Source organism: Somniosus microcephalus, chromosome 4 (assembly GCF_052327205.1).
Source record: "Somniosus microcephalus isolate GS21.2 chromosome 4, FLI_Smic_1.0, whole genome shotgun sequence".
Lineage (NCBI taxonomy): Eukaryota > Metazoa > Chordata > Chondrichthyes > Squaliformes > Somniosidae > Somniosus > Somniosus microcephalus.
Window position 1 is genome coordinate 28120241 of NC_140990.1, and position 14293 is coordinate 28134533.

Below are 14293 nucleotides of genomic sequence, written 5' to 3' on the forward strand. Positions count from 1 at the left end.
AAAGGTCATCGACCTGAAACGTTAACTCTGTTGCTCTCTTCACAGATGCTGCCTGACCTGCTGAGTATTTCTAGCATTTTCTGTTTTTATTTCAGATTTCCAGCATCTGCAGTATTTTGCTTTTATATCCGATCTTTTACATCCACTTGAGAGGGCAGATGGGGCCTCGCTTGAACGTCTCGTCCGAAGACGGCTCCTCTTTCAGTGCAGCGCTCCCTCAGTACAGCATTGGAGTGTCGGCCGAGATTTTGTTCTCAAGTCTCTGGAGGTGGACTAGATCCCACAACCTACTGACTCAGAGACAAGAGAGAGAGAGAGAGAGAGAGAGAGACTGGTCCCACTGAGACATAGAGAGAGAGAGAGAGAGAGAGACTGGTCCCACTGAGACAGAGAGAGAGAGAGAGAGAGAGTGCTCCCACTGAGACACAACTAACACCCGATCATTACTCGAGATTATTTCATTTCTCATACCGTCAGTTACTCTTATGGACAAGTCCCAGCTCCCCATACCATCCAGGGTGCCTCTCCTAGCCTTGGTATAAGAACATAAGAAGTAGGAGCAGGAGTAGGCCATACGGCCCCTCGGGCCTGCTCTGCCATTCAATAGGATCATGGCTGACCCGAACCTAGATTCACGTCGCTTCCCTGCCCTCTCCCCATAACCCCTTATTCCCTTCTCAGCTAGGAAACTGTCTATCTCCGTTTTAAATGTATTTAATGTCGCAGCTTCCACAGCTCTCTGAGGTAGCAAATTCCATAGATTTACTACCCTCTGAGTGAAGAAGTTTCTCATCTCAGTTTTGAAAGAGCAGCCCCTTATTCTAAGATTATGCCCCCTAGTTCTAGTCTCACCCATCAGTGGAAACATCCTCCCCGCATCCACCCGATCAAGACCCCTCACAATCTTAGATGTTTCAATAAGATCGCCTCTCATTCTTCTGAATTCCAATGAGTAGAGGCCCAACCTACTCAACCTTTCCTCATAAGTCAATCACAGAATCACAGAAACCCCACAGTGCAGATAGAGGCCATTTCGGCCCATCGAGCCTGCACCGACACATATCCCACCCGATCCCCGTAACCCCTACACCAACCCATATCCCACCCTATCCCCATAACCCCACGTATTTAATCCCCCTAACACTAAGGGTCAATTTATCGTAGCCAATCAACCTAACCCGCACATCTTTGGACTGTGGGAGGAAACCAGAGCACCCGGAGAAAACCCACGCAAACACGGAGAGAATGTGCAAACTCCACACAGACAGTCACCCGAGGCCGGATTCGAACCCGGGTCCCTGGCGCTGTGAGGCAACAGTGCTAACCCCATCATCTCCGGAATCAACCAAGTGAAGCTTCTCTGAACTGCCTCGAGAGCAAGTATATCTTTTCTTAAATATGGAAACCAAAACTGTATGCAGTATTCCAGGTGTGGCCTCACCAGTACCCTGTATAACTGCAGCAAGACTTCCCTGCTTTTATACTCCATCCCCCTTGCAATAAAAGCCAAGATTCCATTGGCCTTCCTGATCACCTGCTGTACCTGCATACTAACCTTCTGTGTTTCATGCATCAGGACCCCCAGATCCCTTTGTACTGTAGCACTTTGCAGTTTCTCTCCATTTAGATAATAACTTGCTCTTTGATTTTTTCTGCCAAAGTGCATAACCTCACACTTTGCAACATTATAGTCCATCTGCCAAATTTTTGCCCACTCACTTAGCCTGTCTATGTCCTTTTGCAGGTTTTTTATGTCCTCCTCACTCACTACTTTCCCTCCCATCTTAGTATCGTCGGCAAACTTGGATATGTTGCACTCGGTCCCTTCCTCCAAATCGTTAATATAGATTGTAAAGAGTTGGGGTCGCAGCACTGACCCCTGCGGAACACCACTAGTTACTGATTGCCAACCCGAGAATGAACCATTTATCCCAACTCTCTGTTTTCTGTTAGATAGCCAATCTTCCACCCATGCCAGTATATTGCCCCCAATCCCGTGATTTTTTTTATCTGGTGCAGTAATCTTTTGTGTGGCACCTTGTCAAATGCCTTTTGGAAGTCCAAATACACTACATCCACTGGTTCCCTTTTATCCACCCTGTTTGTTACGTCCTCAAAGAATTCGAGCAAATTTGTCAAACATGTATCTAGGGGAGTTATCGATAACATGTCCATGTACCTGTCCTGGGAGTGTTTGATGGGACAGCATAGAGGGAGCTTTACTCTGTATCTAACCCATGCTGTACCTGCCCTAGGAGTGTTTGATGGGACAGTGTAAAGGGAGCTTTACTCTGTATCTAACCCGTGCTGTACCTGCCCTGGGAGTGTTTGATGGGACAGTGTAGAGGGAGCTTTACTCTGTATCTAACCCGTGCTGTGCCTGCCCTGGGAATTTTTGATGGGACAGTGTAGAGGGAGATTTACTCTCTATCTAACCTGTGCTGTACCTGCCCTGGGAGTGTTTGATTGGACAGTGTAGAGGGAGCTTTACTCTGTATCTAACCCGTGCTGTGCCTGCCCTGGGAATTTTTGATGGGACAGTGTAGAGGGAGCTTTACTCTCTATCTAACCTGTGCTGTACCTGCCCTGGGAGTGTTTGATGGGACAGTGTAGAGGGAGCTTTACTCTGTATCTAACATGTGCTGTACCTGCCCTGGGAGTGTTTGATGGGACAGAGTAGAGGGAGCTTTACTCTGTATCTAACCTGTGCTGTACCTGCCCTGGGAGTATTTGATGGGACAGTGTAGAGAGAGCTTTACTCTGTGTCTAACCCGTGCTGTACCTGCCCTGGGAACGTTTGATGGGACAGTGTAGAGGGAGCTTTACTCTGTATCTAACCCGTGCTGTACCTGCTCTGGGAGTGTTTGATTGGACAGTGTAGAGAGAGCTTTACTCTGTATCTAACACGTGCTGTAGCTGCCCTGGGAATGTTTGATGGGACAGTGTAGAGGGAGCTTTACTCTGTATCTAACCTGTGCTGTACCTGCCCTGGGAGTGTTTGATGGGACAGTGTAGAGGGAGCTTTACTCTGTATCTAACCCATGCTGTACCTGCCCTGGGAGTGTTTGGTGGGACAGTGTAGAGGGAGCTTTACTCTGTATCTAACCTGTGCTGTACCTGCCCTGGGAGTGTTTGATGGGACAGTGTAGAGGGAGCTTTACTCTGTATCTAACCCATGCTGTACCTGCCCTGGGAGTGTTTGATGAGACAGTGTAGAGGGAGCTTTACTCTGTATCTAACTCGTGCTGTACCTGCCCTGGGAGTGTTTGATGGGACAGTGTAGAGGGAGCTTTACTCTGTGTCTAACCCGTGCTGTACCTGCCCTGGGAGTGTTTGATGGGACAGTGTAGATCAGGGGTTCTCTGAGGCCCCTCCTGTGTTGTAAAAATTCCCTGGACCCCCTGTGATACAACACAAGTATCCATTGTCTGTACGATAGTAAAATACTGCAGATGCTGGAAATCCAAAATAACAGCAGAAAATGGTGGAAAAACTCAGCAGGCCAGGCAACATCCGTGGAGAGAAAATAGAGTCAATGTTTCAGGTGAACCCTTTGTGAAGACTAAAGAAGCACAGGAAATGAAATAGATTAAGAGGCCAGGATCCATTGTCTGTAAAGCACTTTGGGACATCCTGAGATCACAGAAGCCTCTCTGTAAATGCAAGTCTTTCCATTTCAAATCACTGTGCTTTATTTTTTGAATTAAATAGTTATTTGACAATTAAGTGCGGTAACAGTATGTTTTAATCTCCCTCCTCCTTGATTCTCCAATACAAGAGGCCCAGTGACCTCACAAGCTGCCTTGTGGCCGCCTTCCTTCCAGCCCACGTGATCTGCTCACCTCAGCAAAGCCCAGCTCCCAGGCGGAGGCGGGGAGTGCACTGATTGGCCCTTTATCGCCCCGCCCACCCCCGCACCCACCAATCGGAGAGTGAGCAGGGTGCAGTGGGCGGGGTTGGCCTTTGATTGACAGTTTGAGCTCCCGCTCGCGGCACTTTGAATTTTGCCCCAACAATGGACGGCGGATGGAGGCGGGACTTGGACCAAGCGGATTGGCTGCTGGCCTTTGATTGACGTTTGATGGGACCAATCCCCGGGGCCACGGGCTGTCCTGCTCAGTGGCGCCGCCTGGTGTGAGGGCGAGCGGCGGCTGGAGCTGCGGGTCCCACAAACTGCGCCTGCGCACTGCTCCTGTTCCAGCGGGAGAAGGTGGTCAACGGGCTGGGCTCCTGGAATTGGGAATGGCCCCACCCTCCAATAAACCCCAGCCTGGATTTGTAGGGGGCAACAGGCTGGATGGAGATGATGGGAATCTGGATCAACCCAATTGGCAGCGAGCAAGCGAGGGGCGGCTTCCGCAGCCTTGGCCCCATCGCGCCCCACATCGCTTCCCCCGCGGCTGCTCAATGGGAACTGAACCGACGCCCGGTGCGAGGGCTGCTTGTGAGAGAAAGAATGAAAGAGGGAGAGAGTTCTGGGCCCACCCCTTGAAACCTTCTCACGGACCCCGGTTGAGAACCTCTGATCGACAAGAGGCGCTGCAGCAACTCGCCAAGGCTTCTTCGGCAGCACCTTCCAAACCCGCCACCTCCACCACCTAGAGGGATGAGGGCAGCAGGTGCAGGGGAACACCACCACCTCCAAGCTCCCCACCAAATCACACACCATCCCGACATGGAAATATATCGCCGATCCTTCATCGTCACTGGGTCAAAATCCTGGAACTCCCTCCCTAACAGCACTGTGGGAGCACCTTCACCACACGGACTGCAGCGATTCAAGGAGGCGGCTCACCACCACCTTCTCAAGGGCAACTAGGGATGGACAATAAATGCTGGGCTTGCCAGCGACGCCCACATCCTATGAATGCATTAAAAAAATTCCTACTACAGTCGTTAAATATAGGAATACCGTATCTTCTCCAACTTTGACTAGTTTATCCTATCTGATATAAACCAATCCCACAGTCACAGACACCAATCTCTTCCTGTCTGATATAAACCAACCCCACAGTCACTGACACCAATCTCCTCCTGTCTGATATAAACCATCCCCACAGTCACTGACACCAATCTCCTCCTGTCTGATATATACCAATTCCACAGGCCCAGAATGATTAAACTCAGCCCATTACTTGGATTGGACTTGTCTCCATTCCCATGCCGAGGGGATTGCTGTACCAGATGGGAGGGGCAACACTTGGGGACTCTCGATTCTCCACCAATTTCCATTCCCCTTCTTTCTGTTGGATAATGGAGGTACCACTGTGTGTAATGTGCAAGTCAGTAGGAATCGTTAGTGAGGATTAATCAGCACTTTCTACCTGGAGATGTTAATCAGCGGAACTGATCAGACACTGAATTGTAGATTTTATACCAAAGATCAATTTAAGTTGAAGTAAAATTCAAAATTTTATTGTCAAATAATTTCTTATGAAAGTCCTGAATTAAGGGGAATGATCACAATGATTCTTAAAGGGACACTGCAGCCCCAACAAGTCAATCAGCTATATATCCAGAATATTAAACTCCAGCCAGTAATAGGGTTATTATCATCAGCAGAAACAAACTACAACTGTCAGAATGAACATGGTTCAGTCCTGGCTGTAATTAACAGCAGCAATAACATCAGAATCTAACGGCTGCAGTTACTTGTGAACTCGCTGGTGTCTCAGCAGGTTGGATGACTGAGTGAATCCCTTCCCACACACGGAGCAGGTGAACGGCCTCTCCCCAGTGTGAGCTCGTTGGTGAATCAGCAGGCCGGATGACTGAGTGAATCCCTTCCCACACACAGAGCAGGTGAACGGACTCTCCCCGGTGTGAACTCGCTGGTGTGTCCGAAGGCCGGATGAACAAGTGAATCCCTTCCCACACGGAGCAGGTGAACGGCCTCGCCCCAGTGTGAATTCGTTGGTGTTTCAGCAGGCTGGATGAACAAGTGAATCCCTCTCCACACACGGAGCAGGTGAACGGCCTCTCCCCAGTGTGAAGTCGCTGGTGTGTCAGCAGGTTGGATGATTTAATGAATCCCTTTTCACACATGGAGCAGGTGAACGGTCTCTCCCCAGTGTGAGTACGCTGGTGTACAATGAGATTGGATGAATACCTGAACCTCTTCCCACAGTGAGAGCAACTGAATGGTTTATCGTCAGTGTGAACTGTGAACTCGCTGGTGTTGAATCAGTTCCTCAGACCTTGTAAAGCAGTTCACACAGTCGGAACATTTAAAAGGTCTCTCGTCAGTGTGAACTCGCTGGTGTCTCAGAAGGTGGGCTGAATTAGTGAATCCCTTCCCACACACAGAGCAGGTGAATGGTCTCTCCCCGGTGTGAACTCGCTGGTGAGTCAGCAGGTTGGATGACCCGGTGAATTCCTTCCCACACATGCAGCAGGTGAATGGCCTCTCCCCAGTGTGACTGTAGCGATGAGTTTCCAGCTGGGATGGGGAAATGAATCCCTTCCCACACGGAGCAGGTAAACGGCCTCTTCCCCGGTGTGACTGCGTTGATGAGTTTCCAGCTCAAACAGGTAATTGAATCCCTTCCCACAGTCCCCACATTTCCACGGTTTCTCCGTGCTGCGGGTGTCCTTGTGTCTCTCCAGGTTGGACGATCGGTTGAAGCCTCATCCACAGAGAACACGTGTACGGTTTCTCCTTGCTGTGAACAGTGCGATGTTTTTTCAGGCTGTGTAACTGGTTAAAGCTCTTTCCACAGTTAGTGCACGGGAACACTCTCACTCGGGTGTGTGGAGCTCGGTGCTTTTCCAGTCACACTGATGTTGAGGTGATGTTTGGTTTGAGTTTCCTGTCTGTAAACCCACCCCTTCTAATACCCTGTAAAAGGAGTTTACAAAAGACATCACTCAGTAGAGGATAGAAATTCAGAACAGACAATTCTAGTTTCTATGGAACATTCTTTCCTCTTTTTCCCCAAAGCTGTAAATCCCCGTCCCACACACTCTCCCTCCTCCCTGTGCTGAAATCCAAATCCATCATAATCATAATCAACTTTATTGTCATTGTTAGTGCACAAGTGCAGTACAACGAAATGTAGGCTTGCGGCTCCCGAGAGTGTACATTTAGATTAAGACATTTAACATTCAACAGTCATTTGGCTTGTAATACACAAACATAAACATAATAAAGTGCATTGGCAGATGCTTTAGAGTTTATTTGTGGAGTTCAGTTGGATGACAGCCCTGGGAAAGAAGCTGTTCCTAAATCTGGTCGTTCAGGTGCGAATGCATCTGTAGCGTCTCCCAGATGGCAGGGGGGCGAACAGACTGTGGCTGGGGTGGGTAGGGTCTTTGATCTCCAACATTTTTCCTTTCAATCGACTTTTCTTCCTCCCCATGAAGGTGTTGACTCTGATGGGTTCAGTTCTAAACTCATGAGGAACTGGAAGCCAGCACCCTGTGGGGCCCGGACTCTGTCATAAAATAATGGCTTCAGAAGGGAAATTGAAGAAACTATTTGAAAGAAGGTGTGGTGGTGAAATGTTGGGCGGGTGCTCAGCATCTCACACATTGTGTAAGATTAACATTCCACATGTCTGAACCTTTCATTCAGTCCCTGATTTGGGCATCTCTTGAGCTGGCACTTCTTGTCCCATTATACCGAGTTGGTGCAACAGGAGAGCCAGGGATCAGGGGGATATTGGACAGGAAGCACACAGCACGGACATTTGCAGGTGGGATATGTGAGAGTTTTACAGTGAGGGCTTCGGGCACTTTATTAAACACACCCACAGCAGAAGCACATTAATCGAATGGGAGATCACTGACACACGAGCAGCCAGCGGTGTGGAGCCTCCTGAGAGTCTGGTCTCTTTACAGCCAGTATTTACAGGAGCTGGGACACAGAAAGAGTCTCATTAAAATCACTGTTATATTTGTTCACACAAATCAACCCCCAAAAAATGCTGAATGATTTTTCCCAGACGCTCCATTTCTCCTCCATTTACAGACGCTCCCTGACCAGTCACAATTTCTCCTCCATTTACAGATGCTCCCTGACCAGTCACCATTTCTCCTCCATTTACAAACACTCCCTGACCAGTCTCCATTTGTCCTCCATTTACAGACGCTCCCTGACCAGTCTCCATTTCTCCTCCATTTACGGACACTCCCTGACCAGTCTCCATTTACAGATGCTCCCTGACCAGTCTCCATTTCTCCTCCATTTAGACGCTCCCTTACCCGCCTCCATTTCTCCTCCATTTACAGACGCTCCCTGACCAGTCACCATTTCTCCTGCATTTACAGATGCTCCCTGACCAGTCTCCATTTCTCCTCCATTTACAGACGCTCCCTTGACCAGTCTCTATTTCTGCTCCATTTACAGACGCTCCCTGATCAGTCACTATTTCACCTTCATTTACAGACACTCCCTGACCAGTCACCATTTCTCCTCCATTTATAGACGCTCCCTGACCAGTCACCATTTCTCCTCCATTTACAGACGCTCCCTGACCAGTCTCCATTTCTCCTCCATTTACAGACGCTCCCTGACCAGTCACCATTTCTCCTCCATTTACAGACGCTCCCTGACCAGTCACCATTTCTCCTCCATTTACAGACATTCCCTGACCAGTCACCATTTCTCCTCCATTTACAGACGCTCCCTGACCAGTCACCATTTCTCCTCTATTTCCAGACGCTCCCTGACTCACTTCCTGTCTCCTGTCTGTCCCGGAGTTTGGCGCTTTGTTGAGATTCGGGCCGGACTGGAACGGGATCCGGCGGGTGGGGGCGGATAATGTTCACTGCTCTTATAATCGGACCTGGGGTCGCACTCGGGGTGTGTGAAGCCCGCGTCCCCCCGGGGTTCATTAACCCGCCTCCCTCTGACCTGCTGCAGCTTCGCCAACCGCGCATGCTCAGCTCACCCTGCCCAACAATCAGCCTCTCCCGCGCATGCTCAGCTCACATTGCCGAACAATCAGCCTCTCCCGCGCATGCTCAACTCACATTGCCCAACAATCAGCCTCTCCCGCGCGTGCTCAACTCACACTGCCCAACAATCAGCCTCTCCCGCGCATGCTCAGCTCACCTCCTGCTGTTCAGGGTTAAAGGTGAAACCCCGCCCCTCACACAATTTCAATTTTACAATTTAAATCGCTTTATTGGCATGATAAGTTACATCTTATGTTGCCAAAGCATCAAAATACATTTATGGTTTAGCACATAAACGCAGTTCTATTCATACAGTGTATAAACAGGTATATCCCTGAGTGTATAAATATACATTCGCATTGTTTATATATATTTTTTTCTTAGTTTACTGGTTGTCCCTCTGTTCATGGCAAGCTGTAACATAGTGCGCCGCCAGTGTTATACAGCTTCTCTCCTCTCCCAGTAGGAATGGGAGTTTTTGGTTGTCATTCAGATTTCTGAAATCAGGGCATATTTGTGAGAATTTTTGGTAGAAATTCTCCCTGATGCCCTGATATTTTCCACAAGCTGTGAGGAAGTGCATCTCTGTCTCCACCACTCCCTGACTGCAGTGAGAGCATATCCTGTCCTCTCTTGGCAGCCTGGTCTGCCTGTGTCTGCCTTTTTCGATCGCTAGGCTATGTTCGCTAAGTCTGTACCTTGTCAAGGTTCTTCTCAGTTTGTTATCCTTTACCATGGTCAGGTAATCAGCTATGTTGTATTGTCTGTTTAGGGCCAAGTAGCAATTGAGTTTGCTTTGGGTTTTTGTTGTTTCTGCCCAATATGTCAGATATTTTTCCTTTTGCTTAGCGACGATTGTGTTGGGTCGAATTCTTTGTGTTACCCTGTCACTGTCCTGGGGCTGGTTATTGTTAGTATTGTTAGTAGTTACTTCACTGAGTCCCAGGACTAGTTGACTGAGGGTATTCTTCTTTATGGTCAGCTCTTGGCATTTCAGGGCGTCGTAGTGATAGCATTGGGGATTGCTCATTTGTAGGTGATTCCAAAATTTGGTGGCTCTTTTTTGGATAGTGATTATTAATGGATATTGGCCTAGTTCCGCCCTGCATGCATTGTTTACTGTTTTCCTTTGAGTCCGGAGGATACTTTTACAGAATTCTGCATGTAGGATCTCAATTGGGTGTTTGTCCCATTTTGCAAATTCTTGTTGAGTTAGCGGTCCCCATACCTCACTGCCATAGAGTGCAATTGGTTCAATTACTGATTTGAAAATTTTGAGCCAAATGCTAATTGGGATTTCTATTTGGATTGATTTTTTGATGGCATAGAAAGCCCTTCTTGCTTTCTCTTTCAGTTCATTCACAGCCAGTTTGAAGTTTCCCGTAGAACTGATTTTTAAGCCCAAGTATGTGTAGTTAGTGGTTTGTTCAATTTTGGTTGTTCCTACACACTCCGATTGGTTGGAGGATCCGCCGCCCGCTCGGTCCTCCAGTCCCGCCCCCTCTTCCTATTGGTCCGGAGCTTCCGTCAATCACTCGGGCAGTGTGAGCTGAGCATGCGCGGATCTTGGCCGCAGCCGCTCACACATCAGGTGAGAGAGCTCAGGGAGTGGGTTCGTGAACCCCGGGGGGACGCGGGCCGCGGACACCCCGAGCTCAGGGAGCGGGTTCATGAACCCCGGGGGGACGCGGGCCGCTCACACCCCGAGCTCAGGGAGCGGGTTATATTATCAACATTTTATTTTCTGTATTTGATAAACCATTGCTAACTGAAATACTGAGTTCCATGTAATCAAGGAAAGGGAAATCAGTTGAGTTGTTTCTTTGAAGAGACAAATATAACCAAATTAGTAACAATACTGTTGAGGAGGAATTCCTGGAGTGTATACAGGATGGTTTCCTGGACCAATATGTCGAGGAACCAACTAGAGATCAGGCCATCTTAGACTGGGTATTATGTAATGAGAAAAGATTAATTAGCAATCTTGTTGTGCGAGGCCCCTTGGGTCAGAGCGATCATAATATGATCGAATTCTTCATTAAGATGGAGAGTGAAGTAGTTGACTCAGAGACTAGGGTCCTGAATTTAAATAAAGGAAACTACGATGCTCTGAGGCGCTGATTGGGGAATGTCACAAAAAGGGTTAACAGTAGACAGGCAATGGCAAACATTGAAAGATCGCATGGATGAACTACAGAATTTGTTCATCCCTGTTTGGCATAAAAATTAAAAAGGTGACTCAACCGTGGCTAACAAGGGAAATTAGGGATAGCATAAGATCCAAGGGGAAGACATATAATTTGGCCAGAAAAAGCAGTAAACCTGAGGATTGGGAGCAGTTTAGGGTTCAGCAAAGGAGGACAAACGGATTAATTAAGAGGGGGGAAATAGAGTATGAGAGTAAGCTTGCAGGGAACATAAAAACTGACTGTAAAAGCTTTTATAGATATGTGAAGAGAAAAAGATTGGTAAAGCCAAACTTGGGTCTCTTGCAGTCAGAATGAGGGGGATTTATAATGAGGAACAAAGAAATGGCAGACCAATTAAATACATACTTTGGTTCTGTCTTCACAAAGGAGGACACAAATAACCTCCCAGAGATGTCAGGGAACATAGGGTCTGCTGAAAGGGAGGAACTGAAAGAAATCAGTATTTGTAGGGAAATGGTGTTAGGGAAATTGACGGGATTGAAGGCCGATAAATCCCCAGGGCCTGATAATCTACATCCTAGGGTACTTAAGGAAGTGGCCCTGGAAATAGCAGATGCATTGCTGATCATCTTCCAACATTCAATGGAATCTGGAACAGTACCCATGGATTGGAGGGTAGCTAATGTTAACCCACTATTCAAAAAAGGTGGTAGAGAGACAACGGAGAATTACAGACGGGGAAGCCTGACATCAGTAGTGGGGAAAATGCTAGAGTCCATTATAAAAGATGTAATAGCAGAGCACTTGGAAAACAGTGACAGGCTTGGACAAAGCCAACATGGATTAACAAAAGGTTAATCGTGCTTGACTAATCTACTGGAATTTTTTGAGGATGTAACTGGTAAAGTAGATAAGGGAGAACCAGTGGATGTGGTGTATTTGGACTTTCAAAAGGTTTTCGATAAGGTCCCGCATAAGAGATTAGCGTGTAAAGTTAAGGCACATGGGATTGGGAGCAAGGTATTGACTTGGATAGAGAACTGGTTGGCAGACAGAAAGCAAAGAGTTGGAGAAGCATAGAAGATAGGAGCAGGAGTAGGCCATTCGGCCCCTCGAGCCTGCTCCGCCATCCAATGCGAACATGGCTGATCATCCAAATTCAGTACCCGGTCCCCGCTTTCTCCCCATACCCCTTGATCCCCTTAGCCTTAAGAAATATATCCAATTTCTTCTTGAATTTATTTAATGTAATGGCCTCTACTGCCTTCTGTGGTAGAGAATTCCAAAGGTTCACCACTCTCTGGGTGAAGAAATTCCTCCTCATTTCTGTCCTAAATGGCCTACCCTTTATCCTTAGACTGGGACCCCTGGTTCTGGACTCCCCGACCATCAGGAACATCCTTCCAGCATCTGGTCTGTCCAGTCCTGTCAAAATTTTATAAGTTTGAATGAGATCCCCTCTCATTCTTCTAAACTCCAGCGAGTACAAGCCCAATCGACCCAATCTCTCCTCATACGTAATTCTTGCCATCCCAGGTATTAGCCTGGTGAATCTTCGCTGAATTCCTTCCATGGCAAGAACATCCTTCCTCAGATAAGACGACCAAAACTGCACACAATACTCAAGATGTGGTCTCACCAAGGCCCTGTATAACTGCAGCAAGGCATCCTTGTTCCTGTACTCGAACCCTCTCGCTACGAAGGCCAACATGCCATTTGCCTTCTTAACCGCCTGCTGCACCTGCATGCTTACCTTCAGCGACTGGTGCGCAAGGACACCCAGGTCTCGTTGCACTTCCCCTTCTCCCAATCTATTGCCATTCAGATAATAATCTGCCTTCCCGTTTTTGCCACCAAAGTGGATAACCTCGCATTTATCCACGTTATATTGCATCTGCCATGCTTTTGCCCAATCACCCAACCTGTCCAAATCATCCTGGAGTTTCTCGTCATCCTCCTCACAGCACACACGCCCACCCAGCTTTGTGTCGTCTGCAAATTTGGAGATATTACATCTAGTTCCCTCGTCTAGATCATTAATATATATTGTGAATAGCTGGGGCCCAAGGACCGATCGCTGCGGTACCCCACTAGTCACTGCCTGCCACTCGGAAAAAGACCCGTTTATTCCAACTCTTTGCTTTCTATCTGCCAACCAGTTCTCTATCCAAGTCAATACCTTGCCCCCAATCCCATGTGCCTTAACTTTACATGCTAATCTCTTATGCGGGACCTTATTGAAAGCCTTCTGAAAGTCCAAATACACCACATCCACTGGTTCTCCCTTATCTATTTTACCAGTTACATCCTCAAAAATTTCCAGTAGATTAGTCAAGCACGATTTAACTTTTGTAAATCCATGTTGACTTTGTCCGATCCTGTCACTGTTTTCCAAGTGCTCTGCTATTACGTCTTTTATAATGGACTCTAGCATTTTCCCCACTGCCGATGACAGGCTTACCGGTCTATAATTCCCCGTTTTCTCTCTACCACCTTTATTGAATAGTGGGGTAACATTAGCTACCCTCCAATCCATGGGAACTGTTCCAGAGTCTATCGAATGCTGAAAGATGATCAGCAAAGCATCAACTATTTCTAGGGCCACTTCCTTAAGTACCCTAGGATGTAGATTATCAGGCCCAGAATAAACGGGTCTTTTTCTGAGTGGCCAGCAGTGACTAGTGGGGTACCGCAGGGATCGGTCCTTCGACCCCAGCTATTCACAATATATATTAATGATCTAGACAAGGGAACTAGATGTAATATCTCCAAATTTGCAGACGACACAAAGCTGGGTGGGCGTGTGTGCTGTGAGGAGGATGCCGAGAAACTGCAGTATGATTTGGACAGGTTGGGTGATTGGGCAGATATATGGCAGATGCAGTATAATGTGGATAAATGTGAGGTTATCCACTTTGGTGTCAAAAACAGGAAGGCAGATTATTATCTGAATGGCAATAGATTGGGAGAAGGGGAAGTGCAACGAGACCTGGGTGTCCTTGTGCACCAGTCGCTGAAGGTAAGCATGCAGGTGGTTAAGAAGGCAAATGGTATGTTGGCCTTCGTAGCGAGAGGGTTCGAGTACAGGGCCTTGGTGAGACCACATCTTGAGTATTGTGTGCAGTTTTGTTTGCCTTATCTGAGGAAAGATGTTCTTGCCATGGAGGGAGTGCAGCGAAGGTTCACCAGGCTGATACCTGGGATGGCAGGAATGACGTATGAGGAGAGATTGGGTCGATTGGCTT

The 14293-nt window shown here is 47.7% G+C and overlaps 1 pseudogene; it reads right to left on the reverse strand.

Moving 5' to 3' along the window:
- Nucleotides 1–5393: 5393 nt before the first annotated feature.
- LOC147118468 (uncharacterized) overlaps nucleotides 5394–14293 on the reverse strand; it is a 234801-nt pseudogene continuing 225901 nt past the window's right edge.